This window comes from Ischnura elegans, chromosome 10, assembly GCF_921293095.1.
Source record: "Ischnura elegans chromosome 10, ioIscEleg1.1, whole genome shotgun sequence".
Taxonomy (NCBI): domain Eukaryota; kingdom Metazoa; phylum Arthropoda; class Insecta; order Odonata; family Coenagrionidae; genus Ischnura; species Ischnura elegans.
This window is the reverse complement of record NC_060255.1, coordinates 63,153,222-63,179,008: the sequence shown is the minus strand read 5'-3', so window position 1 is coordinate 63,179,008 and position 25,787 is coordinate 63,153,222. Positions and strand designations below refer to the sequence as shown.

The 25,787-nt window shown below is 37.4% G+C and overlaps 1 long non-coding RNA gene across 1 annotated transcript; it reads left to right on the top strand.

Annotated features, from left to right (window-relative positions):
- Positions 1-11,402: 11,402 nt before the first annotated feature.
- LOC124167127 lies at positions 11,403-11,912 on the top strand. Its single transcript, XR_006866617.1, has 3 exons — positions 11,403-11,447; positions 11,530-11,692; positions 11,828-11,912. It is a non-coding gene; the product is annotated as an uncharacterized LOC124167127 (long non-coding RNA).
- Positions 11,913-25,787: the final 13,875 nt, after the last annotated feature.

Genomic DNA, 25,787 nt, shown 5'->3' with positions numbered 1-25,787 from the left:
AGAGGGGGTTTTTACCCCTCTTGTCCCTGGGTGGTGCCTGCCCCAAATACATCGTCATGACTACGACGCTGATTTGAATAAATATATACTTAATATTAGGAAAGATTATAGCCACCTCCCCAATTATTGGACGTGCTTCAGAATTTTACGGCTATTTGTGTAGACTATGATTCTGCCAGCGCCAAAACGAAATAAATCATAATAACACCAGTCCATTAGCCACTTACCGTTAAGGGAGTGCTACTTTTCCCGCGGCATTCCTTTTTAGTTTCCTTGGCTCCAAACGACGCATGGAGATTTCGAGTAATTTTGAAATGCAACATATGAGGGATCTTCTATAAATATTGCTATTGATATTCTATTTTTTGAATTAGTTAACTTGAAGAGAAATGGATGTTTTTATGATTTATGGCGATTGTATGTATAACGTTTGGTTAATTTTGATTAGCATTTTTATATATTGAGCACGTTTGAATCAATACATTTGATGTTAGGAAGCATTAAAGTCGGCCGCCCCCTATTGTTGAACGTGCTTAAGGTAGAACCTGCGCTTCGAAATACTGCTTTCATTAGTTAGTTAAACTCGACAACAACGAGTTATAATGGCTAAATGTGTCCTTTATAAAAATTAAAAGTAATTATAAATCAATCAAAATAGCTGTACAGTGCCTGTATTTTACTAAAAATGGAATAATCCTGTGATATGAATAATGGCTGTTATATTGACTCTTAGGTATCGGAAGGATTTAAAAAATCTCCCTGGAAATACAGTAAAGCTTCATAACTTTATCATTTGCGATGAATAAAAAGAACTTAACTAGTAAGAGCTTTTGCTCTGTTAATTTTAACATAATTTGGAAAAATTATTTATATATATTTGCCGACCACCAACTCGACAACGCTGTCAACATATCGTAGTTTCACACCGATTGAGCACCTTTGTTTGTTTACGCTACCGAGTTACGTAGCATTGTGACAATATTCTTCGTTTTATTATCCAATTTCCTGAGCCTTAAATTATTAAATATATCTTTGGGCTGAAGTGATGGCTTCATCATGCCGATTTAAAGGCAAATTTATGTCTAAAGGTAAGGGTAAGAGCTTGAATAATCTGAGGAAACGAAATCTGGCCTAAAGTGAATCCATCAATTCCATCAAAGTGATTCCAAAGAGTGCACCAGTTGAAGGATGCCGAATCGTCGACGTGAATTTTTTGTGCAAGCAGATGATTTGTACGCATTGTTCTTCAATCTTGTCATAGAATGATATAACAGAAGAAAATTTAATCGGATTCGCATGTAAATGGCATATAACATGTAGAGCTTGCGGCGCTGTGAATACTGTCTTGTCTTAATTTTTGCAATATTTCCCTACCTAAGGTGTCCATGATTGTTTAAATAATAAAATTTCATGCCTTGATTAAAGAATATTAAAATCACTGTCCCTAAATTACTAACACAAAGCTTATAAATGTCTATTTCTTTGTTGATATTTCGATTTAATAGCCTCATCCGTACTATTAATTAGGAGTTGATTAGTGAAAATAAGACACTAATTTGCATTATCACCTAAATACAATTCGAATCATTAGTATCAGTATAATTAAATTATCCTTGTTCCTAGTGCCTAAGTTTTTAGTAAATTTGGAAGGCAGGCATTTTAACTTCTAAAGACTCACTTGTAGCTGTCACCGATTGTTCAAAAATGCATCCTAATTTTTATCCTCCTGCAATGTCTTAGTAAATGGATGTTTTTTTCGGTTGTGTTTTCAAATTATAATAATTGCACCTTTGGAAAACGTATCAAAGTGGATTGGTTGGACAGTGAAAAATAGTGGTACTTCAGAAAAAAACTTAATACTCATGTCCACCTCACGAGTGGAAATCTCTGAAACCTCTCGAAAGTGAATATGTAGGTATTGACCCATTTCGGAGAGCCATGACCACTCACCTAAGTAAACTGACTATTGTCTCGCTTAAAAGTGGGATCTGATGAATCAGCTTTACGAGTTAACTACTAATTTACGGAATAACATATATAATAATTACATGGAAATAATTTTATCAGAATAATTAATTGAGTTTCCGACGAGATTCTATTTTATACTGTCGAAGAACTACAAGGGTGAATATTCGATTAATTAGTATGTTCGCGGAGATATTTCCAGACATTACATAGTCGGTACCCAACAGCAATATGCTTGTCTCGTGGTACTTTCATTTACCTGATGACCTTTTTCTAGACTTTTAATATCAGTTAAATTGATTATGAAATTCATATTGGTCGAAATGATGAACTTCTATTTAAATAATTATTTTCTACAAGTTGAAAACGATGTAAATTTTTCAAAATAAACGTAAAACAATTTGAAGTAGTAGTCTGAAGAACAGATAAACTGTCGCAAGTCGCAATGAATTCTATTATTGTAGCTTTTAAAGCGACAAGCTTACAAAAGCCTACAATTTCAAGAGATGTTTTACATTCCGGTCATGAATATTCGCAAGTTTAATAAAATTTGGGCGCCTATTGGAATTCTGTTAACAACCAGCACTGGTAAATTATATATTTCGGTGCATAGTTAATCGTCTGCAATCTTAACTTGAGGCAATGTGTTTGTTTACTCCTCGAGCATAGTTGCCAAGTTTGTTTCAATATGGCGGCTGTAAAACGGAAGTGAGGCTCGATATCATTTTTCAAACATAAATATCTTCCTTAAATGGTCGATAAGGTAACCTGAAAAAAATACATAGTGTTCTCTGATTGTTTGACCGCAATATATTAGTTTTTGAGGTAGCCTTATCGGGGAAAATCTTGAGAAATAAAATGTTGAAGCGAGGGACGTCTGCGTTCCGCCATAAGAGCAATGTAATTTTAAGCTGAATATCACGATTTTCAAATCCAGTTATTAGCGCTAAATGGCCGGTGACCCCCGATTATTTTTTCACAGATCGATTGAGGCATCATTTCTCTCCAATATATGAAAATATCAGGGCATGTTTTCGAAGGTCCTTGTAGTAGAGGTTCTACCTTAAGAATTTTACGGCCTATAGTTTTGGCTATGATTCTGCCAGCGTCAAAACGAAATAAATGATGACGATACCAATCCATTCACCACTGACCCTTAAGGGAGTGCCACTTCTCCAAGGCATTAATTTTTTGTTTCCCTGGTGCCCAACGACCCATGGAGATTAAGAACGGATGAGGCAGATATTCAATCCAATCCAGGTCTTCCTCGCCGAACCGAAAAAATTAATACGACTGCGAGAAGAGGAAGAACACTCCATCGGACCTATTTCATTTAGGCTGGCGTCCGTTATTTCACCTACATATATATATAGACTCTTACATATATATAGAGTCTTGTTCCTTACTCCGAAGAAGGTGGTAATGTCACCGAAAATTTTCGTTGTGTGAGTATTTTTTATGTATATGTATGTATTTTTTAAATGTATATGTATGTATTTTTTAAATGTATATGTATGTATTTTGTATGTATGTGATTTGTATGTTTCCTCTCGTATTCTTGGGTCTTCCCTTATCTCCTGAATCCTTTCCTTCCCAGGCTCCCTTTGCTTCCAAATCCCATTTCTACCTCTTCCGACCAATCTTGAGAAATGATTTATGACTGCTCGCTTCGCGCAAACACTGCCAACCCCCTCGTTCCACCCTCGCCCCGTATACTCCCGTCGCCTGATCAACTCGTTACCGATCCCTCTGCTACTTCGTTAGACGATATGTCGATTCATGCGATTCGATATTTGCGATGTATCGCACGGCGAGTCATTAAGCTACAAGCCTGAAGATTGTTGGAATGAATTTTAGTTTTAGCCATTGTTGCTCAAGTTAAGAGAATCTAAATAAAAGACATTTTTGCGAAAAATCATATGCATATGACCTCCATACAATGAATGTGTTGGGAACGGAAAAATCATAACTTCGCTGTTATAGGGGTTTCGTTGTATGAAGGTGATATGCGGATTATGTCTTCGCAGGGGCATCCAAGTTTTCCGAGTGGTCTGCAATGCAAGTCGAGTAAATTTCTGAATCTTTATTAATTTTCCTTAAAAACCTATCCTGTAGTGATGGTAAACAAAACCGAGGTTATTAGCGCGCGATTGTTAATCGTAATGGTAATAATAACGTCTGCGTATTTCAAATTGAAATTATTGTTTGAACGTAGGTTTCCGCGGCGACGCGACGGTTTGATCTCTGCATTTCTTCAGGGTTTTCTTCCGCGTCAGCTTGTTTGTAGACAACAGTTTCGCTGGCTATTCTGCCAGCGAAAACACGTCTACAAACAAGCTGACGCGGAAGAAAATCCTGAAGAAATGCAGAGATGAAATTATTTTTTTCCCGTCGATTCTGCTCTTCGCCACAGCGCTTACTTTAGTTACGGTCTGGAAGAATAGGATATAAAGCCGAAATCAATGCCTGCGGATTACGTATTATTAAAGTTCTTCGTAACTTTTTTGAGCATATTGTCGACATTATTCTAGAAGTGTCGTAATTTAATACGATATCAATCGGCAGTTTTATGCAGCAATTTTGCTTGAAAGAGCACATTCTGGCCTTCAGGCTTACTAGTTAGAACGCATTGTTGGAATCCCATTGAAATAGGTACTGGTAAATATTTATGTTGTGACCGGTGTATACATGATATCTTTAAACGACGATGAAACGCAGTTGGGGCTAGTTAGTTACTACGTATTCGACAAATCACTGAGGTTACAATGGCAATCACATATGAGGGGATTGGAAGCCAAGGTTTACAAGTGATTTTCTTTCTAAACAGGGTTAGGTACAGAAGGTTTAATTTAAAATTATTTTTAAAAATTTTACTCTCAAACCACCAAATACATCTCATACTGGCCATTTTACGTCGAGGTATTCAACAAATGTTTACAAGTAAACGCACACGAACAACCATGCCCTAGATAAGGGAAACCTACCCAGGCGCGACCTCTTCTTTGGCAGGCGAGGACGTTACCCCGCCGCCACCGAGGCCGGCAAGATTTAATGGAAGAAATATACAAAACCTTGTTGGCCCAGGGATAGCAATGATTCTCTGTTGAATAAATATCTGCTTGATCTCGTTTGTTTTCTATACCTAATTTCTGTACCGAATACTGTTAAGAACAAAAGATTAAGTACTTGTACCAATGGCCTCTCAGCCCCTCATATGATAATGCATTGTTGATGTGTGTTTCATTCTTCAGTGCTTCCTTATCTAGTCTAAAGATATCCAACTAGATGCACTCTTGACAAGGGAAATCACTTCCATGTGGTTACACTTATTTATGTAATTAGGTGGAGCACTTTCACGATCCTCGGTTTAAAATCGGAAGTTTCGTGAGCGGTGCAGCCGTCAAGGAAGAGAAGAATTTTTCTATATTTACTTCCCATGATTGCATCAAGTGTCACGAGCCATTATATAAATAAAATCACCATCATCCACACATCTTTGTTATTCCCATAACAGCATGGCAATTTATTGAAATATATAGGTACTTGAAAATTTCCACGATCATAAAATTTATTATGACCTAGGTTACGATCTGCAGTGTGGTATAGTAATGCATGATGTAGATTAAGACCTTGAATATGCTGTATATACATCACATTCAAGTTCTACTTATACATCTGTAGAAACCTAAATAAACCAAAATAAATTTTATAATCGTGGAAATTGCAAGTATTTGTTTCAAAATGGAAAAAGTCCACTTCATCACGCTCTAATATTCGGATTTTATAAGCATGGCAATTTTTCGACGAAAATAACAGTAAATCTTTGTTCGCTTCTCTTGCTATCATGCCTTAGTTATCCATCTGTTTGTAACGCGGAGTCCGGAAGTAGAAAAGGTAGTGTATAAGAAGCCAGACTCATCCGCGTAAAAAATGTGTTTGGGCCCATACCCAGCCCCCTAAGAAGGCCAACATTTCTACCACTCCTCCACTAAGGCGACGCCAAATGCCGCTTCATTCCCACATTCTTTGAGAAGCGTGGAATTCCAACGACTCATAAATTTGCAATAATCAAATAGAATGCATTCAGTCTTGTCTGTCTCAGCTGTCACAAATATTAAATTTAGTGGTGCTTGTCGTGGAATCGAAAGAAGCTTAGAAATTCTTCCGTTTTGATTTGATCCCCATCGAGTTATCGGCACTCCATTAACACAATGAAGGTGGCATCCTCAAAAAATCGAGTACGTACTATTATGATCTCGAGAAACAGGACCACTTGCAGGTTAAAAGGCAATATCCGTCAAAGATAAGACGGTGGTAGAAATACTTGGATGGGGCGTAGAGATTACTCCAGATTTTCCTCTGGGATGGGGACAACAGTACGGCTGAACAATGAACCAATGAAGTTAGGAATACATCGTCCTCCTAATTATATTAGTCTCACGATAACCATCCGCTTGCCTCTCTCAAAATAAAAACCGATACGGAAAGGTAATATAAAACCAAATTAGAGGATAGCAATGAGATCCACCCGGCCCCGGGGATGTAACCCAATGCAGAAAAGTAATCTGATACGTTTTTCGAAGGGAAAATGTAGCTCCATTCAATCCATCAAAGCCTCGGTGAATGTAAACCAATACATAAAGTAATCTGATACTAATTACAAAGGGAAAATTGAGCTCCATCCTCATCACCTGCACCTTCGCAAATGTAACCCAATTCAGACACGTAATATGATAATATTATGGGGTGAACATTTAACATGGGGACGAAAAACAACCACGGTTTTAGACGCAAACTCTTTCCGCTTGCTATTTTCTTTTAACCTATTATTATAAATCGACTTAAATACTGACATTTAATTTATACTAATGCACGCAGTAGTGTAGTAAGGACTGGAGAAAGGAATGCTGAAAGAAATGAATAATGGATGCTCAATTGGATATTATCGAAATTTATTTGAAAAGAGCTGCTCCGCGGGTTCTCTGTCGAACCCACCTCGGTTCGCAGAGGAGCGCAAAATTGCCGAGCGCTCCTGCCCGGAGCGGCACGAAGGTCAGTGCGGAGCAATACTCATAACAGCGCGGAGCGGAGCTTTCACTTCCCTTACATGTATCCTATGGTGGGAACCATTTATGCTGGCTGTCTCTGTTGACTATAGTTGAAGTTTCCTTCATGTTCTCCGCTGTATAGGTCTCGGATGTAAAGTCCTTCGAAGCTCGGAGCGGAATGTTTAAGATGGGTATTCGTGATTTAATCGGATTAATGTTTTTTCACTTAATTATTATGCTAAACAGCCCTACATATGAACGAAATCGCTGCGACAGCAATGACATTATTCTTATATATGATACTTATCTTAATGAGGGAATGGTACATCGTTTGCATCGGTGTCCACAGCAAATGACAAATGACAATCGAATTAACAAGTAGTTAAAAAAAACTACATGAAAAGTTCCCATGTCGGGAATCGAACCCGGGCCTTCTGGGTGAAGGCCAGGTATCCTAGCCACTAGACCACATGAAAAGTGTCATTGTATGGCATTTGAGGGTCTTTGTCTGTGTGAATTTTTATTTTTTAGATATAAATTGGAGATAATCAATTTAGTGAACCTTGTTTTCTTGATATATTCAAGAGGGTTACAAGGAAATCTACGGTAACAATGGGGTAATTACTCTTTACTATAGTATTTTTATAATGTCTACAATGGGCCTGGGTTGGTAGCAGGGAGTTCATTGTGTTTCTAGTTGATAGATACCTTTACGAAATAAATTAATAGGTCATAACTAACGTCGGCGAAAATGATAAATACGCGGAATTCACCAAAAAAAGTTTATTTGATGGATGGATAAAATTTAATGTGTTTAATTTTGATCCTTAATTTTAATATTCATTGTATGTTTAATTGGCAATGAAGTTGGCTTATGGGAGAGAGAAATGAAGAACTGTGTCAATGATTGCATTGTACCCAGATAACACACACTTCTGTAATACAGCTGTAAGAATACACCAGTTATACATATGTATCTATACAGCTGTATTACACATGTATTATTCGCGTATTTTTACATGTGGAAATGATACACATGTAATACAGCTGTAAGAATACGCCAGTTATACATATGTATCTATACAGCTGTATTACACATGTATTTTTCGTGTATTTCTACATGTGGAAATAATAAACATATGTAATACAGCTGTACCAATACACCAATTATACATATGTATTTATACATCTGTATTACAGTTGTATTACATGTGTATTTTTACATATGTACAAATACAGCTGAATTACACGAGTATGAAGTCATCATCGCCTCTAATATTCTTGAACAAATATTCGGGCAATAATCATTTCATAGTAAGATTTATTTTCGACCTATTATTCTATTTATAATGCCGGTACCCTTTTTGGAACTCATATTGAAGAATGAACGCTGATGGTAATGTTTTATTGTTAATTTACATGATTAACGTATTACGCTGCGCCATGGCCTCCTGCGCTCAATCGCCATATTATAAGACATCTTTGATAGCCATCTATTGGAGAAAACCTGCACTTTGGAATCTGATGGTTCTGTATATTCCTCGACTTCGCTTCTCTACGGTGACTTCGTGTTCAACCTGGTGTTTGGCTTGCCGTCTCCTACGTTACTCGAGTGTGATTTCCGTGCTTTGCACAGCCTTAAACGTTTTTTTTCACATCCTTCATTTTTCATATTTCGCTCATTTCATTGTCGAATCATTCCATCGAATCACCCATTCAGCAATTCATTTTTCATTACCGCCATTTCATCTATTTCACCTCGCCGGGTGCATATCCGGTGTGTGTGCATACTCAAGCGCTGTAAAGTGGAGGATCATCGGTGGGAATCCATAGCCATCTCGCCATATTAGAAGATTATTTCTTCACAAACAGTGTCGAACGAAATATAATTGTCGTCTGACAAGGATTCTCGAAGGTAACGTAATTTTTATTTACTTAACTTGTTTATGAAGTACTCACGTGGTCATAAGACATAGCCGAGCACGCTATGTGATAGAATATCGTGCTAATGTACTCTCCCTTAAAACAATTGCATTTCATTCTCTGCTAAATTGTTTTGGTGTATATTGGTATTGCATTTCTCTATAATTCAGGTGGTGCCGTTAATTCAATGCAAAAAATGTAATGCCGGAATCTGTGCTTTATTTCGGCCGGAACGGCTTTCCGGCACCTAAAGGAGAGAAAATATTTAGTACATACTATAATTCGGCGCTACGCCGCCAGTTATGAAAATTTAACGTTTTTTTCTTTTTAATTTGGCAAAAAATGATTCCTCTTTGTAACTTTTATTTCAACTTAAAAAAAAAATTGAAAGTTTTAGGGGAAGCTCATATTTGATAATCATGTGTGGATATGCGTTTTTGTACCTTAATTGTTAGAAATTAAGCTCTGGCCGGAATCATGAATATTAATTTACTTCACGGACGAAGTTAGAATGATCATATTCACCCCCCCCCAACTGTTCACAATTGTTTTGTTTATTCTTAAAATCTTCTTCTGCCAGTGGACTATAAACGACTGCAAGATGTCCCCTGGGTTCATTTTGGGGCAGTAATTAGATAGTGGTAATATTTGATGCACAGGCAGTTTTTCTTAGTTCCATATCATCATTAATTAATTTACGTGTAATTGTTATAATTCAGTAAGTACGCCTCCAAAATACTTATTTCTGTGTTGCCAATTTAAGTAGAATATACTGCATGAATTTCACGGAATTCCGTGGAACCATGAGAACCACCATAGACTTAACTCATTGTCAGACCAAGAGATGGTTGTGCATAAAAAGCAACAGTGCGGTAGAAATTCCAAGAATGCTGTGTATTTCAGACAATTTGACATACATTGGTGCCATCTATTCCAGGAATTATTACTTCATGATATCATTATTGATACTTCATCACAGGGGCGGATCCAGGATTTCTTTCTGGGAGGGGCACAAGCAAGGCCGTATCCAGGATTTTCTTCTGGGGGGGCACAAGGATACCTCGTTATACAAAACGAACGAACTGATAATGGGACCGTATTAAAAATCTAGCATATTTTTAAGGGTCTGGGGGGATGGGGGGGCACGTGCCCCCGTGGCCCCCCCCCCCTGGATCCGCCTATGCTTCATCAATGCTTCAACCATATTTTATTTCTGCTTAGAATAATGCTCATTAAAATTCCATTTATAGTTTTACACATTAAGCATGTATGTACCTCAGTGAGCTAACTTATCTCATCTACAGCAACATGTACCTTTGTGCTGTTTCAGGTCCTTTGATATGATAGGGTACCAATTTCTGTTTCCTTGGTTCATGTCAGAAACATTGGTGCGTGATGACTTTCTTCAGAGGACCATTTCTTTGTCACCTTAGGCAATAATATCTCTCATAATTTCAGGACTTGGTTTGTTGGCGAGTTCCTGGACTTGGATGAGGGAGTAATTTTTAACATCGTGCCTAGTAACTGGCTGGAGTGTGAGGTTGACCAGGAGTTTGTGTTGTGGCCCAAAGGCAATGGCATAGAAAGACTAATAAAAGAACGGGAAACTCCTGATGATTCCTGGGAATTACATATTTTAATTAAAAGGACCAAAGACATAGAGACCTATGACATGACCAAAGAGTTCGAATCAGTGATAACTAAAATGGGTGACCTTGACAAGGGTCTTCACGCGAAAAGTGTATCTATAGAGAGGAAAAAAAAGAGTTGTTTTCCAAACAACAACTAAACAGCCGGGTGAATGGACCTCGTCAGAGGAGCAACCAACAGGTCAACGTACTTTGGTGCCAGTTCCTAGAAGTAAGTTCAATGAAATCACAATCATTATTATTGTTATGCTTCCTTTTGAATGGATAATAACACATATATTTCTGACCTATCTTATCAGGAGCTGAAAAACCTCAGGAGGTGGAGCAGGGTAGCTGTGGGAAAAAAAGAGACATCCCGTCATGTTCTGGATTATTTCACCAGAAGAAGGTTCATGTTGCATCAGAAAACTCTGATCGGAAGACTCAAGCTGATGTGCTTGTTACAAAGGGTTAGTTCCACTGTACATTTTGCAATTCGTTTTGCAATTCATTCGCCTTCAAATTAGTGAGTTAGTTGTGACTTAATTATAACCATTGTTTGTATTAAGAAACCTGCAGCCTGGTGGAAGTCGAGGGGATTTCCACAAGAGACGGAAAAGCCTGTCAAACGGACATATCGCGAGACTTCCTGGAATTCCTGGTAAAATATGAAAGAGATAGGGAGAGCCAGATGAAGATATTAGCAGAGTTGAAGGAGAACCAACTGGTCCTCATGGAGGAGCTTAAGAGAAGCAGGGAGACAACGAAGAAAACTGCGGCACCAATTTATAATTGCCCAGTGCAATTGCCCATTAAGGAAATGGCAGATTTTGTTGTAATGGAAGAGCTCGTGAAGAGTGATGCCAGCTTCCGCTTGCATGTGGTTGGTCTGAATGCATTGTTATATTCATTTGTTTCTCCAAAATGGGTCTGTGGCTAATGCTGATTTTTTTTTCTTATTTCAGTTTTCGTTACTGAGTGGAGCCTTAACTAGGAATTTGGGGTCATTCCTCAGAAGAAGTTTGGAGAAATTTATAACTAATTCTTTGGCAATGGAGTTAAATTGGCTAGGCTTAAAGAATAAGAGAGCCTTCTCTGAGCTAAGGGGGATTATTTCAGTCTTGAAAGGTGTGTACTTGTCCTATAGGAGTTCGTTTTTTGAATTTCAATGTTGATTTCTTTTTTGCATATGAGCAAACATGTGTCAATCATAATAAACATTGAAGACAACTTGTATGGTAATTATGGATTCCCTTTTCACAGATGCTGCATATGAAGTACCCGACCGCTATGAGGAGGCACAATTTAAAAAAGAAATTTGTAATTGGTTGTGTCAGGCCCACCGGAGGAAAAACAACGAGAATGTGAAAGATAAGAGAATTCACTGACAACATTTTCAGGTTACCTACTCCAAATTCTAACTGCTAAGTAAAAAAAGTAATCTGAGGTTTCCGTGGCATTTCTTCATTCCAGTCTTGGCTTCTGGGCATTCCTCCGCATTACCATTCCGTGGCATTTCTTCATTCTAGTCTTGGCTTCTGGGCATTCCTCCGTCCGTAGGTGACGACAGTTTCTGTGGCCATCCTGCTGGCGTCTTTAGTTCAGAAGTAGCGATGCATAAAATTTGGCCGTCTTATATAGGTACTTTATGGGGATCAGAAGTTGGTTCTGATGGGTTGGATGAGCTCCTCCATAAGAAACAAAAGTGCCATTTCCTTAATGGGCAATTGCTCTGGGCAATGATAAATTGGCCCCACATTTTTTTTCGTTGTCTCTCTGCTTCTCCTAAGCTCCTCCATGAGGACCATTTGGTTCTCCTTCAGCTTTTTAAGATCTTCATTTGGCTCTCCCTATCTCTCATATTTTACCAGGAATTCCTGGAAGTCTTGTGATATGTCTGTTTGCATTTGCATCAAATTTTATGCATCGCTACCTCCGACCTGAAGATGCCAGCAGGATGGCTGGAGAAACTTTCGTCACCTATGGACAACTCAACGCGGAGGAACGCCCGGAAGCTAAGACTCTTATGATTTACCTACTTCAGGATATAATGAATTTTGAATTAATTAAAAATTTTTGAATGGCAGAATATGCACATTTCTTGTAATATTTAATAATGTATATATTGTACAGTAAATGATAATGTTTAAATGAAAGAATTATTATAATTCTTTTGATATTTAATGATGTATACATTGCATGTTTAATGATAATTTTTATATGAAAGAATTTGTACAATTCCTGTGATATTTAATGATTTATGTATTGTAAATTAAATGATAATTGATAAATGAAGGAATTCTTTGTCTTTACTATATTCTTAATATGTAATAGAGGTGGTTATGGGATGCATTCCTTTCTCATGAAATTCAGGCTTCCCACCATGACAATCACTTTGTCACTGGTCAAGAATTGCTAGGATTGACTGCTTCATTGTCCTAACCTCCACTCTTCCCTGTGCTAGATTCCTCACTGTTTGATAACTTGTCCTATGTACTTTCTTTTTTTCCATGAACTTCATAAAAGGTTTTCCATTGAGAACTTCTATTTTCCCTTCAATCTTGCTCTTCATCCACTCAGGGTTTGTACAATCCATTTGATTGTTTCTGGCTGTCCAATCTATGTTATCAATGATGTTTAGGTTTTGAGGGCCATCATGTTTTAGCAAGGAAGATTGAGGGCCACTGCATTTGAACTCGTACAGCTGCTACTTACAGTAGCTATGGTAAGATGTGTGATCAAATGAAATTAGAAATACAGAGCATAGGTAAGGTTTAGTCAGATTAGTAATTTTCCCATTGACTCTATAAGGGAGAACATTCTATTAAATCACAGAGTAGCTAGTATGTATTACACGTGTATTACAGCTGTATTTTCCAGAAAATACAGCTGTAATACATGTGTATTACAGCTGTATGGCAGGAATTTTGAGCTACTTTTACAGGTGTAATACAGCTGTATTACAGAAGTATACATCAGCTATACATCATGTATAATGCATGTAATACAGCTGTATTACAGGTGTATTACATGTTTTGTGTTATCTGGGGTTAACTCATATTGATGATGTAAGAATAAAGTTAATTTTTAATTCTTTTTATCATTATCATAAGATTAACCAGAAAGTATGGATAGCATAAAATAGGCTCAAAGACAGGAGTAAATGTTTTATCTAGTAGTTTGATGCATATTATTTCACATATGCTTGCACGAAATCATCTTAATGGGTAACTTTGAAGTAGAAACAAATTTAATATTTTCCACTATCCTCTTATGCTTATATTAAGAACGGTATATCACATATAGCACGATTTTCCTTCCTTGATTGTTGACTGATGATGATGAAGTAATCATTTTCTATTTTTTTCCAGTATTACAAATTTGACGATGAAGTAATTTTATAATATTTTCCCACATTGGAAATTAGACTCATGATAATTTTATAATTTTTTTAGTGTACTGAATATGACAATACTTTCGAATTAGATTAATACTGCTCTGAGACATGAGAATTAGCACATATCATTGGAGTGAGCCATCGCACTGAGAAAGTAGTTCTTTATATCATAGTTGGATGTATTTCATTTCACCTTGTCTCGCACTGTGCTATAAATTTATATTTTTTCTCATACCTCTTGTTTTCATCTTTAAAATGGCTTATAGCAACCTTAAAAACTTTCTCGCCCGACAAAACCATTCGTGATGTTTTTTTTCTGAATCCGTGCTGCAAATATAGTTATGGTCGTTCATTAATGTAAAAACACTCCAAATTCACAAAGTTTCCCAACATTGGTGTCTTATAGTAATGTCAACAGAAAATCTCCTCAGTTATTTCACCAGTAATTATAGTGATACCTCGCAATAAATGGTCACCCTACGTCATCTAAACGCTTAAAATGTTAACTCTATACAACTGGCCTTCTACGATTTTTTCATCTATTTATTGATAAAGCTATATTATTTTCGTGACTCTAACAATTTTTGAATGTATGCAAAGATAAATCCACTTTTGCGGAGTTTTAATCAAACGTATAGAGTGAGCCCTTGTACTGAAGAACTAGTTTTTTCCTTCAACGTGGGATACATTTCACTTTGTGGGATGTATTCATCATGATTGAAATCATGTTAATTTGTGACATTGAAATGGAAAGGTGTTAAGCATTTTTTCACGTCCCTTGAATTTATATTCAGAAAGGGAAATCGCTACCTTGAAAACTTTCTCGACCGTCAAACCTTCCTCGCGCGTTCTTCCCCCGTGACGAGTTTTGCTGTGCATTTTTCTTTTGTCCCATACGCGACGCATTTTTCTGATTGCTCCCTTATTTCGCCAGTAATTGAAAGTAAGCTGAGCATGTGTTGGTGCAGAGTGATGCGAGCCCTTCTATAGACAGCAGTAATGCGTCATTCCTACTCCCCATCGTCTGTCTCTGCCCTTGGCCTCTTTTAACTCGTTAACGCCTAGCTGGTAGTGCAGTACTAAACGTAGCTTTTTTGTCATTTATCGTAATTTATTAGGGTTTTTGAGATTTTAAAGTTAATAAGAATATTTTCAATAACATTTTTCCTGAAAATTTTCTATTTTAAAGCTGTAATTAACGTATTTAGAGCCGTTTGAAAATTGAGAATTATCAACTAGCCAAAAATAACGGAATTTGTAGAGCAAGCATTTCGATTTTCTTTACTTACGCCTTATGTACTGATAATACAAAAGTTTTATCATTTAATTATGATTGTTATAACATTTTCATATCATATAAAGTATGGTTATTTGATGTGAGCCTAATATTTGGGATGTTATGATGCTAAATGTTTTGGTGGTACCATATGGTACCGCTAGGCGTAACTATTTGTCGTAAAAGAATAAATTTTGCACCTAATGACTCAGAATTTCATTGACATTTAAATACATGATTACCGAAAAAATAGCAGAATTTTTTTAATTTGGGCGTTACAGGGTTAAGACACCTCGTGCATCACTCTGGCTTCACCGCTCGTGTTTTGTTTCGATATCCTTGCCCAAGGAGTATACCACGAGGAATTCTCAAATCCGTCGCTAGAATTGTTTGCGCTACCCGCGCATTAAAATGAGATCACAACAATATCACAACTCGGCGGCACTACTAATCGTTTATATCCACTTTTCACGATAAAATACAAGGCAGTAATATGTAACTGAGCCAATAAATAATATAAACCACACATTAAACCCTTGCGAGACGATTTTCAACTTAAAAAATACCACTCCCACTACAATTATCCATGATGAAAGGGCACAAATGGTAATTTGCACACTTTTTAATTCCAAAACTCAATAACGGACCCAGGATTCAACACATTGTGACATTTTCAAGGTGAAAATTTGAAACCTGGGTCGGGTGTTGAGTTTAGGAATTAAAAAGTGTGGGATTTACCATTTGTTTTCTTTCATCATGGATATATCGAAATTCCACCAAAAGGAGCCAGCCTAGCGGCGTCGCCGAAGAAAATGCGCTCGAAACGGCAACAGCTTTAAGGATTAACCTGTTTTCTTGGGCCTCCTTTAATGGATTACGCTTGGAAAATGCATGGATGAGGCCCCACTAAATCCTATTGAAGGTTGGTATCTATTTCTACTTCGGTCGCTTTTTATTTTTTTTCAAATATGTTCGCAGTGCAGCAGTGAGTGCAAAGCGATCCACTTTATTTAAACAATAGTTTGCAGAACAGTTTATGCATTTGCAAGTTATGCCGTTGAAAAGATATGAACTCGATAGATCAAATCATCTGGAATATAAATTTTGGTTAATAGCTCTTATTTCTTACACCTTATTTCTCCGTGAAATTCGGTTCGCTTTTCCCGTCAGCGACGCGATTGGCTTTGTAAACCCATTTTAAACTGATGACCGTTATTATCCAAGCTACGAAATTTTACGTTATTGTGAACCAGAAGCCGTCCTTCTCGAATCCATAGTTATGCCAATATAAGTCAGCCTAAGTTATTGTGAACGCGGCTTAAAAATGCAGAATCAACTTTTCATAATATACATTCTTGAAAAAAAGTTCATAGTTACATTTAGAAACGTATCAGAGGCTTCTTTGTCTCACTACCATGCCCTTAAGAAAATAAAAAGAGTATTACATTGAGGTTGAAAACATGGCTTATCCCACCACAATTCAACAAACATATGACCCCTAAGGTCACAAATTTTGATCTGAAATTGAAAAGGTTGGCTCATCCCTAAGATTTTGCCCCGAGAACGTTTTGCGAAAAATAACTGTGCGATGCGTGCGAATTTGTTTCACATTTTGCTTAAAAAAACTCCTTGAATTATGTAAACCTTTTTATCTCTTCCGCTAACTGTTGTAGATCCATGGTTCTCATGAGTGAGACATGGTTTCTTCAACTTTTACTGAAAGTAATATATGACTTTTTAAGGTTGAAATCGATTCGCTGTTTGGCTAATTTAAATTGTCAAAGCATAAACATAATTGTGACGAGCAGGAAAGGAATCGAATAAACTTTTTTTTATGTTCAGAGAAAGAGAGTAAAAATTGAAAAATTATTCATACTAACCAACATGAAATGTAGAAAAATATTCAGCACCTATTTTATTTCTCGTTATAGGAGTTTTCGTGCGAGAGTGTAATGTATTCATTCAAGGGCACTCTGAAGCATTCTCTAACGATTCCGTCGTAATTTAGCACCATTATGTTGTAATTGGGGCACGGCTGCACTATATCTTCCCGTAATCCTACCGTGGTCGCCGTATTTCCAGATGAGATTTTCGGAGGAAGCATACCTAAGACCTTTCCAATGCCCACCTCGCAATGGGACACAAATTCTCAAGATATCTCCCTCTATGCCGACGAACGTAAGCGTTTCCTTTGCTATTTCCGCACGCAAGACCCACAATGCAGTTTGGGTATCTCTTTGGCTTGGGATAATGTTACAGTTAGGGAGCGGCCTTAAGGGGAAGACGGAGGGATTCCTTAGGATTTACTCGATATCCACCTGTAGTTTTACTCGTCCCATTCTTCCGAGTGATGAACGAAGCCATTCGTCGTGAAAACCCATTCGATTGTGGAACGAGCCTCGAATGGTGCATCTGGAGCAAAAGCTGGAACCGTTTGGGTGAAAATTGGTGCCTAACCGTGCGAACTTACTGGCTTCCGATTCGCTTCAGAACGTCGTTACCTCGTTGAACGTAAAATGAAATGAAAACTCTATCCTCACCGACGTACATACGGAGTGTAATTTTACGATTTAACTTGAAAATGGGATCCATCACATAAAAAGCAGCAACCCTCCCGCTCAGATAGTGATGAGAAAAAAGGGCATTTTTTTTGTCCGTAGAAATTTTCATAATTTCGAAATAAAAATACTATTTTTTTAAGAATAGAAACCTTTTTTCACGTTATTTTTTTTATATTATTCGAGAGCTAAATGCGTAAATATGTAATCAGTTACAAGGATTATTAATTCCCCAAAAATATAATTATTATTTTGTTCCTATCCCTTTCTTTCCTTACCTGTGAATTTATTTGTATGTTTGTGCTTAAGGCGTCGTGTGAATGAATGAAGTAGTGTATCGGCCATATTGGCTTATTTCACCTGGTCTCAGCGTGCCCCGAAAAGCATGTTCCTCTCTCTTTCAGCTATCGTGTGAGTATATATCTTTCTTTTCATTCTTGTGTGCTTGTCCATTTCTTCTGCTGGTGAATGGTGAGCTGCTCCAGTGCCATCTATTTGTTACTGTTGTGGGCCACAGCAAAGGGAGTTTTCTGTGCATAAACCCCGGTATCACGGTAAATCTAAGCGTCCTGGTAGCGCTATTGTTAGGGCATCCGGCTAGCAAACGGGAGGTTCTGGGTTTAGTCAGGCCAGGTTCTGTGTTGGTGGGTCCCAGTCAGGTCGCATTTTTAACCTCTGATTTCTGCCTTTTTCCATCTACCAAAGCACCGCTGTCCTAGTCCTTTTTCCATTATATGTTCCTATCCCTTTCTTTCCTTACATGTGAATTTATTTGTATTATTATTATCATCATTATTAAAGTATTATACCGATTAAGTTAAGTAATTTTGCATGCAGTATTCAATAAAGATTCTGGTAGTCTCCCCTCCCTTCATGGACTTATCTATTAAATTCAAAATAATGCCTACTCCTTCTCATTCTATCTAAAAATCTTCTTCTCTTCCTTCTACTTTCTCATTTACCCGAAATTCTACCTTGTTACTCTGTTTTCAACATCCCCTCCCCAATTAGAACTCGCTCAATCTGTACCTTCTGTCTCCTCCGTATCTCATGCAGCAGTTTCGTCTCGTCAACCAAAATGTCCAGCACTTCGTTCCTACTCATTTCTGTGCTCTTTACTTTCCCCACTCTGCTCACATTCGCATCTCGAAAGCCTCCAGTTTTCTCTCGTCCTCCTTCCTAAGTGTCCACGTTTCCGCACCGTAAAGCGCTGCACTCCAGATCAGCGATGCTGACTTACAAAAAATATTGGGGGGGCCCAAGCCGGGGATCTTGCCCCGAGAAATTTTATAAGTAGTGAGTTTTAAATTTTTTAAGCATTTTAGAAGAGTCATATGATCAACATTAGAACCTTGATAACTCGAATCTCGATATCTGGACACTCCGGGGAAAATCGACAAGCCTGACACATTTTTTCCACTCAACGATAAGTAATTTTTGAGGGGGCTCGGGCCCCCTTAGGTCCCATGGAGTCGGCGCTACTGCTCCAAATCACAGTCTTATTACCTAGCCTTTTCTATAAACTCCTACTAAACGATGACAAATATTACAAAAGAGGACCTACAAGTCATCCTCTAAATGTGTTGTCACCCACCGCGCGTTTAAATGGGTTTACAGAAGTCGCCACTCGTGTCGCCGACGGACAAATTGACCCGAATTTCCCGGGGAAAGAAGGTATATTTATGGGTATTAGCCGAAATTTATACGTATGATGATGTGAGCAATCAAATTCATTACTTTTCAATGATATTCCTCGCGGTGAGAAACATTATACTTCAAAATATTGGACAAAAGTGGATCACATTGCACTCATCTCCGCGCCGCGGACACTTTTGAAAGCCGATTAAAATGCAAACGAAGTAGCAAAGGAAATCAGCCTTCTATGGGATGGAATTGGGACTCCTCTATGCAGTCCTCTTGACAACGATCCTCTCATAAGCTCCTTTCTGTTCATGAACGCCTCCTTGGCTAACGCAATTCTCTTCCTGATCTCCCTACTGCTGTATCCGTTTTCCTCTAATATGCTGCCCAAATTTTTGAATTGCTCTACCTGCTCAAGTTTTTCCACACCTAATTTTACCTCTCTCTCACATTCCTAGTTCGCGGTGCTTCACAAAACAGCGTTTTCTTGTCTTCTTGTGATTAAGAATTGTAGGAAATTAAACACGGAAATGTAGGGACATAAAATGCGAGATTATGCGTGCTAATTACATGCGAAAGGTATTACAAACATGACTATTTCCTTCGGATTACTGAATTAGTATTTATTATATTCTATGAAATGGGCATCAAAATTGAAATGGTTTTTGAAAAAAGTTTTTTTCCCTTTATTATCGAAGAAAAAAATAATTTAAACGCTTGAAACTTTTCTTACGTTTTAAACGTAAAACTTTTCAGAAGTTTTATACGTTTCACTTTTTTTGAGGAGCAACTTCTACATGACCCTATTTTGACTTCTTTGGTTACGAGTGATTCCTTTTAACACTGGAACGCAGCAAACGGTCGTTTTGACTTGTGTTGAAAATCATCTCGCTGAAAATTTCATTGAATTCAACGTAGCCAACTGATATTTTGCAAATTTAAATTTCGAACGGGATTTCTCAGTGCTCTTAAAATTAGCCACAAATTATACATTATTATTCACTAAGTATACCGTACCATCTTGAACAACAAAGCCTTTCACTTTGATCGGTTTATATTCCTGTACAACGATTCAATATACCTTCCCTTCCCTGTATTGCAGCACTCGTATGTAAGTTTTGTCTAATATGTTTTCCAACTGATATTACTCTCATCATAGAGAGTCAACAATCTTTGGTGTGGATTGAGGTAGCTGTCCATTCCGCTCTCTAAAGAAATATTTTTTCTTCTCTATTTTTTACTTTGTTTTAATGTTAATTCTATTGAGCTCCACTATTTTTTGCCTAATTGTGTGCAGCTATTGCCCAATTTTTTCCGTTAAAAATGGCTCCAAAACATTTATGTGGATTATTTATGGTTATAAACCAGAAACGAAAATAATTGATCTACTAAAAACATAAAAAATATAGAATGATATACTATAACACATCGTCAAATAACAAAAAAAAGTAATAGCAAACGAAATATACTATTTATTTGATTGCTCTCCATTCCTCTCTCCTATCCGCTAGTCTTTTCATAGTGACGTATTTCTTCTCTTTTACATCCTCAATAACCCTTCCTATGTAATTCATTCGGGGCCATCCTTTGCCCTTCCTCCCCTCCCTTTCGTCCCTCGACGATTGTCTTCATCAGGGCAACATGTCTCATGATGGGGTCCACTAAGTTGTCCCGGCTTCTCCTAAGGGTTTTAAGAAGAATTCTCTTTTCTCCGACTTCCTCATTACTTACACGGTCGATCCACTTTAGTTTCATCATTATTCGATGTTACTCTGGGTAGTAAGAAATAAAATCGAAGAACGCCAACAATTAGTTGCCGCAGATGGGCATTCCTGTATTAGGAACCATATGAAGTAAGCATATAAGGGTATAAATTCCGCTGTCAAACACTAACATTGTTAGCATATACGAAGCATCGTCAATGGCTGATGACGTTCTGCTGATGAGACTGTGACGAAGCTTTGCCGCCCCTAAAAGTTAGGAGGACTCCCAGCAAATGAAAATAACGTCATTTTTCCTAAAAAAGTGATATAAAGTAATAAAAATTGTGAGCATATATTGGTACACTCATATTTATATTGTAAATTGTATGTACCAGGCCCTAGCATATTTTATAAGGTTTCATGTTGCGGTTTTTTCACGGCCTGTAGATCAGTTTATACATTTACATTAATCAATTGTATTATTTATTAAATATTCTGTGCTTTCTAAAGATTTTTAAGATAATACTATATTGTATTACGATGTTAGTAGGTCTTGTTGTATTTCCTTTTATGATTTAGACCCATAAATAATCTACAAAGATGTTTTTGGGTCATGTTGACGGCATAAAATTCGGGCAGCAACTGAGCATAATTTGCTCAAATTACTGGGGATATGCAGAAATTATATTAAAATTAAGAAAAAATAGAGATTGAAAAATACTTTTTTAAAACAGAGGAAACGGGTAAAACTGAGGTAAGGGGTGTGGGCATATTTCACAGTGATGTTTATTTCCGTTGTTGTCCTAGCGAAGAGCCTCTTGAACACCTATTCAGGTTTCCCATCGGGTGATTGTTGGCATTTCTGCCGATGTTTCGGAAACTAAGTCAGCTACACTCTTTAGGGCTGAGGGAAGTTGGCTCGGTTTAGCCGTAAAGATGGGAGCCGACGTGGTTCCCGAAGGTTCAGCAGAAATATCAACAGTTACCCTGCGGGAAACCCGAGTTGCCTTCCAAGTTTATTGTTGAACTTTACACCATTAAATAGAAATTTTCAGAGTAAATTGAGTCATCTTATAAGAAAATTCGACTGTTTCTCAGATGTAAAAAATGCGTTTTAGAAGATGGTGAAATAAAATATTTATGCCTGAGATAAAGGCTAGTTTTGCCCTGAATCCAATCCAATGAATATTGCACATGTTTTAAGTAAGTGATCTTTAACCAAAAATGACTATGAATGCGGCACAGTAACACCATGTTTCGTCTTTTTTTTGCAACGTGTTAAACGTTTTAAAGTAAAGAAAAAACTTTTAAAATGCTATCATTGAAACTGACAGAACTCTAAAGTGTTATCATTGAAATCTTCAGGGTATGCAAAGTAAACCTAGCATTTCACTGAAATTTTTGTTTTCATATTGCTAAAAACTAAATTCATCGGTGGTTCTTTGCGGATATTGTGAAATGCAGCCATGTAGAAAACTCTAGTGTCAGAATACAGATGCACTCAATTTGGTGGTCTGCTCAGCAAGTCTATTGCAAGTATTTGTCAAAAGGGAATAGAACCTGAGGGGCTTCTGCGAGCATTTACCTGTATCTCCAATGCAAAATTTTATTTCGATGAAAATTAATAAGTAAAATTTCTATGGTCAGAGGAAATACTAGACTAATTTATTTTTTAGATGCAAGGGTTTACTGTACAAGCAAGGATAAAAAAATGGAGTGATTTATTTTACAGGCAAGGGTTTATATAGCCAGAAGAATTCGATCTTATGGATAAAGTTTAACAGAATTAATACGCCAATGCGAATGACCGGTGGAATGGAGTGATGTAAAGGATTTTTATTGATATTTTTACTACAAGAATGGCATTGCATACGTTAATGTGAAACTTAAATGCTGAAGAACATTGTTATTTATAATAAACGAAACTTCTATACAGCGAATAGAATTTGGTTGATACGCAGAATTACACTTGGTGCTATAACTATTGCTATTTTGCAGTAGCACGGTGGTGGACTGTGGCTACATGAACTCTTGCAATCAATCTCAATTAATTCCATTTTATATCTTTTTATCTATTCAAGCTACCAAGTTTCACCGGAAACTTATGGTTTTCTACGGTTTGGCCCGAATAGGTGTACTTCCTTCCATTTTAATCTGGTCTATTCCTCTCTCTTCTTTGCTCTCGTCCATTTTCCGCATTTGCAATCATTCCTTGGACTACTTGCCTCTCTCTTTTTTCTCTCTCTCTCTCCCAACCCTCACGTCGGAACCCTCCGGGTGAGGGCAGCACCGACTTCCGGTCCTTTCGTGAGCACTCGCCATCAACTTCCGCGATGCCGTGCCTTTTTCACGTCTCTCGCTCTTATGTCATCCTACCCGAAACCCCATTCGACCCTCCCCATTTAACCCTGCCCCATTTCTCCCTTTTTCCCTCCATCAGCTCCATTTAACACCACGTCAGCGCCGGAAGTCCCCGCTGAAAGCGCCTCTTTCGGCGGCTCTGCGTGGAGGATGTTGAGCGCAGAAGGGGTTTTCGTTGTTCATTTGTCGGTCCATCAAGAGAATTTTCTCTTCTTTTTTTTCTACTTTCCTCTCTTCTTCTTCGCTATCTCTCTTTTCATTCTGCATCCTTTGTTTATGTCTCTCTTCTCCACTCCCATTCTTTCGCTCTGCGTTTTCAAGAGTGTGTTCCCTTCACTCTTGTGAGTTACGTGGTTTCACGCGTTTAATTGCCTCAAACAGCGTTTCATTTAAACGGTGCGGCAGCCGACCGAGCCTTGACAATTCGTCCTCCTCGGATTATGTAGTTATCGCGCGAAGTCGGCTGCAAAATTGCTTCTTGTGTGCGGAAGAAGATCTTTTTTTTTCTCTCTCTCGCTTCATTTTTTTCTTCATCCTTCCTGACCGAATAATTCGTCTTCTTTTTCTTCCTCGCACGCTCAGCGTTTTCGGTGGTGAAAAAAGGAAACAATAAGAGACGTATAGAAATAATTTTTTATTTTGTCTGGGACAAAAGCGTCGGTGGAAAATAAGATTTTTTTAATCCATGCGAGAAAAATATTTTTTTCCCCGTTTAATCTTCATTTTCCGTCGGAGCTGGTTCGGTATGACGCTTTCGCGTGACGAAACCGTGCGTTATTTTGTACGGCCAAGTGGTTATTCTATTCCATTTTTCTTATTTTTACCCTTAACCCAGTCCTTTTGCTTCGAACCGTAATGTGATTAAAGCTGCCGGTTCGACGATATCGTATAGGACAACCGTGCGAATATCTTTATGCGGATTTTAAAGGGTGTATATTTTTTTCCTAAAATTTAGCGCGTGTGCGCGCTCTGAATCTCATTTGTGTGATAGTGCGAATTCTCTTCACCGCCTTAAAAAAACGTGTTTTTTTTTCAAATTTCCCACCTTGACTATTTTTATTTTATTTTTTTTCTCCAAAATAAGCATTTTAGCGAATGAGGACTCATGGTGAAGGGAGCTTTGCTGAATGATAGGCTAAAAAATTCTCTCCCAGAACAGAGTTCGTGGAAATGAGAAAATTCTAAGATGAGCTACATTGGTATGCATGAGCCGCGCTCCATGCAGGTACATCAACGTTAGTTTTCTCAGTATTCGGATGGGGTTTGCGACATATTAAGCATTAGATTCTCCGAGTACGTGGAAAGCCACTGAGCGAGTGTAGAAGTCGATTTAACAATTGAAATTGATGAGAATGATTGCTACATTCATTTCTGTTATCATCATGCTAATTTTACTGATTTATCTGTGAAAAATGATATATTTTCAATAAAAATAATTTAAATTGTATCCGCGACTAAGGATGGAATGGAATTGAATTTATTTTACTTTTGAATTCAGAATGTTACATTTACAGTGTCAAAGGGAGTTGAATTTAGTACATGGGCATTGCCATGAAAATTTCAACTTTTTCTCAGAAATTAAAATTTAGGCTGGAAATATTTTACCTTTATAAATCAACAGCTAATTCATTGAACATCAAGAAATCAATATTTGAAATATTATTCACAGCCTTGCAAAAAGTTTTCAAATTATACTTCGATTCACAGAGTTTTGAAGAAATTTTGAAGAAGAGTTTGAAATCATTACGCGTAGGAGGTTGGCTTGGCACTAATTCCGTCACATGTTAATAATGGGCTTATTTAGAAGGTATTTCGATAATTTTATTTTGTTTCTGTACATGAAAATCACTTTCATAAATGTTTTTTTATCATGCACAGTTATAAGTTTTACAATGTTTTTGTATTTTACAATTCGATCGAAATATCCTATTGCATAATTTTCTCTAACGGTAATTCCGTCACAAAGGGAATTGCCCACATACCTAACAATTATAGACAAAAAATAAAAACAGTGTCAGAAATTAAAGTAATTTAAACGCAATCATAGTTTTTCATGTTTATGAATGGTACCAAATAATCCTCTGTTATAAGACAACACATTTTTTTGCTTAATCAAGAAATCCGTAGTTGTTCCATTGATCTTGGCAAAGATTTCCATTCTCGGATCGTCGTCGCCGAAAGGAATAAAACGCACTACTTATAGCTGTAAATACTTCATTAAACATCGTGCCGACCGCATATATTTGGGTCCTCTGATTAGATGTTAACCGGTATCTCCAATATGGTA